Source organism: Quercus suber, unplaced genomic scaffold, assembly GCF_002906115.3.
Source record: "Quercus suber isolate HL8 unplaced genomic scaffold, Cork oak 2.0 scaffold_1741, whole genome shotgun sequence".
Taxonomy (NCBI): domain Eukaryota; kingdom Viridiplantae; phylum Streptophyta; class Magnoliopsida; order Fagales; family Fagaceae; genus Quercus; species Quercus suber.
The window spans coordinates 1-3795 of NW_027071095.1; the positions used below are offsets into that span (position 1 = coordinate 1).

At 33.5% G+C, this 3795-nt stretch overlaps 1 long non-coding RNA gene across 1 annotated transcript; it reads left to right on the plus strand.

The window, feature by feature from the left end:
• The first annotated feature begins 613 nt into the window (after positions 1–613).
• Positions 614–3795, plus strand: LOC136066071 (uncharacterized). Its single transcript, XR_010627593.1, has 3 exons — positions 614–2099; positions 2411–2503; positions 3734–3795. It is a non-coding gene; the product is annotated as an uncharacterized LOC136066071 (long non-coding RNA).

Below are 3795 nucleotides of genomic sequence, written 5' to 3' on the forward strand. Positions count from 1 at the left end.
TCTCAATTTTGCACATTTTAATCCAAAAAACACCCACATCAATCTTTGTAAAAATATGCAAATATACACTATGGCAGTATAAGAGCATCTCTAGCATGCTCTTCAAATTTTTGTATTGTTTGGAGTGTAAACAGTTCATTTTACATTTTGTCTACCTATTTTTTTATATACACTTTCCAACAGACTCTCTATCATTTTCTCTATCCATTTAAATATCATTTATTCATTATTTCTTTATATTTCTTTTTCAATCTTCTTTCATTCATCCAATTTTAATGAGAAGTGCTACGTCCTTAATATTTTACAATATTTTCACAATAAATCATATGTGGTAAGTTATTACTTATTTTAATTTAAACACATCACTTAAATATTTTTTTTTCAATCAATATTAGTTAGTAACAACCCACTACTTAAGATTTATTGTGAAAGTATTGTGAAAATATTATAGTGACATTTCTCATTTTTAATTTCTTATTCTTTATTTTATTTTTCTCTTATCTTTTTGTTCTTTTTTTTTCCTCTTTTTTTCTCCTCCACACATTCCCTTATCTCTATCTTCACTTTTCTTTTTCTTTTGTTCTCTAGTACTTCGTCTGAGCTCTCTTCACTTTACTTTTTTTCTTTTCTTCTCTTCGTCTACTCCACTGGAGCTCTCTTCACTTTTCTTTTTTCTTTTTTCTTTTCTTCTCTTCTTCTACCCTGGAGCATTCAAGAAGCTCTCTCTTTCTTTCTCTCTCTCACACAAACAAATTCTCTCTCATACACACATAGATCACCGATAGAGAAGTGGAGATTGGCGTTCTGCACAGATCGACGTTCTACATGTTTTTTTTTTTTTTTTTTTTGTTCTGGTTTGATTAGTTTTCTTTTATTGTTCAGATTTCATTAAACTTATGAGAAAGATTGTTTTTGTGTTTCAAATCTTTCGATTGGGTTTTGTATTTTTGTTTTGATTGTGATATGTTTTAGTTTGTAACCGTTGAGATAGAGAAGTAAGAGAGAGTGAAGAACGAAAGAAAAAAGGAATGAGAGAGAAATAATTATTTTTTTATTCAACCGGATATTATTTGAAGGGAAGATACTGTTTAGAGGAGCTACGGTATTTGCTACCGTGCTCTCCAGGCCTGGGGGCTACCATAGCAAATCTAAAAAAAAAATTTGGAGATGGAGCCTGTTAGAGGGTTTTTTTTGGGGTAAACAATCACTTTTTTTTGGAGAAAAAAGCTCTAAATAAACAGTAATTGTGCAAAGAGCGGTTACTGTTTACCGCGCAAATATTTTTTTATTCATTTTTTTCTCTCTCTCCTATCTCAACCTCTGACTCACCTCACTCTCTTTTTCTCATTTCCTTTCTCACCTCACTCTCACCGATCAACTCTCTCGCCGACCCACGCCACCGATCTGTTGGCCTACAACAGCAATTCCAAACCGTTCCGTTCTTCCCTAAGTTCGAACCGATTTTCTCGCCCGATACGTTCATGTTTCTCACCGAAACTTCATGCTTTTATGGGTCATTCTGGGATACCCAATTCTCAATTCCTTCAGTTTCGGCCTCAAATCACCTCAAATTCCTGAACCCACTTCCCATTTCGGCCGATATTTCGGCTAACCTTTCTCTTTGTGAAATTAACAACCATGAAGCCAAACCCGAAACGGAAATGGAAATGGAAATGGAAATTCCTCCTGTTCTTGATGGAATCGCTGCTGTTGTAGGCCAACACGTCCTTTTCCCATCGCCGATCTGTCGATCTTGTGTGGGTTCCGATTGTTCCGATGGTGGCTGTGTGGTTGTTTGGGTTGTTTCGGGTCTGTGAGAGATGACCGTGTGTGGGTTGTGTTGGGTCAGTTAGAGAGATGATACTGTTAAAGAAATGAATATTTTATTTGAATAAATGTGTATATCTTTCCACATACTGATGTGGATGCTCTTACACATTTATCACATCAGAGAAAATAGAAGAGAGAGAGAGGGAGAAGGCCGGTGGGGATCAAGTATCGCCGGAAGGACAAAGGCGGCGGAGATCGGCGTTCACCAAGCAGCAGCGACTCGTCCGCCTCCCCACCGTCAGACCAGTTTTCCTCCGAAAACATCACCGGTAATTTTTTTAAGTTTGTTTTATAAATTTTCCCGTTAAATGTGATTTAGGGTTATGTTTGGGAGTGTTTTTCTTTTGAACGATCAGTCTGTGATGGGTTTGGAGCCTGTGGTGGGTTTTGTCAATTTCAATCAAAACTCTGTCTCCTAAGATAGTTTTAAATTTGTGGGTGAAATTTGGAGGTGGGTTTTTCTTTTTATTTATTTTTAATGTTAAGATAGTTTTAAATTTGTGGTTGAAATTTGGTTTTTATTTATTTATTTTTATCTTGGGTCTCATACTATTTTTCTCATTGTTCAATCAAAATGCAGAATTTCAGTTTCAGGGTCATCAAAGCTGTTGGCCAATATTCTGTACTCATGGGCTTATCTGTTGGGAACTTGATTGCTAGATGGGATGAAATGGTAAGTGCCTTTTCTGAATCATCATCTTTTTGGGTTGCTTTGAATTAACTTATTCTATAGGTGTTCGTTTGGTGTTGCATGACATATGCTTGATGAAATTACTATTAAATTTGATGTGAGATCTTTTCACTCAACCTTTTTTCCCCCTTATGTTGTGGTAAATCTGAGTAGCTATACTATGGTTGTAAAAAATTAATTTTTTAATGGAAATTATTAATTTGGTTATAACAGAAATTTTTTTGATAATATTTATTTAAATCTAAAATTACATGTTCTTTTGGTGTTGCATGATATATGTTTGATGAAATTCCTTTTAAATTTGATATATGATCATAAATCTGAGTAGTTATACTATGGCTATTTAAAAATCAAATTTTTATGGAAATGAATAATTTGGTTATAAATATGGAGATTAGCCCAAATACTCAAAGAAAACCAATTCTAAACAGAATAGAAGAAGAAGACTAAGCCAAAACTACTCTACTTTCCTCTATTCCCCTCCATCCAAACTTAGGAAAGAAAATTTCAACCACAAATGAAAATCTACCCTAACTTAATAAAATAAAATAGAGAGAGAGAGAGAGAGAGAGAGAGAGAGAGAGAGAATGCTAATTTACGAGTTATTCTGGTTATATTCTTGCAAAAAAATACGGTTAAGAGATGTAGTTTTGATTGAATGATTGAAATTCGAATGAGAGAGCAATGCCCCCAATAATTGAAATTATCAAATTCTGGTGATACTTGCAAAATTAGTCTTCAATATGAACGAACTGATTGACATATTCTTGATGACTTAAATTAGTATATAATTTCATAATTATAGTCTATAGAGCATGATTCTTCCTTTACATATGACATAATTAATTTATTCTGTGATTGTAAACAACTTAACTACTTGTATGACTCCATGAACTTACTAATATGTCATTTTCTTTGATATACAACAATTTTGTGTGCGTGTATTGTTTATAGGTTTAATTTCTTTCTTGCTTTCTTTGCACTTCCTACTCATGTTTTAAATTTATTTTTCCTTGCTTGCTGTGTCTAATTTTGCTTATTGTTGACTTCTTCAAAGAGCAATATTTACCAAGAAAATAAAGAAAAAAAGAGAAAGGGAGAATGAGGCTGTGGGTCATAAGCTTTAGCCACATCCATTAGAATTTGAAGTTGATTTATGCTTAAATGTTTTTTAGAACAAATAAGACTAAGTTATGTTTGAATTATTTGCAGGGACTTCCAATCTATCCAATTTTGGGGACGTTTGGAGCAAACAGATTTGATGCTGTTCTTCT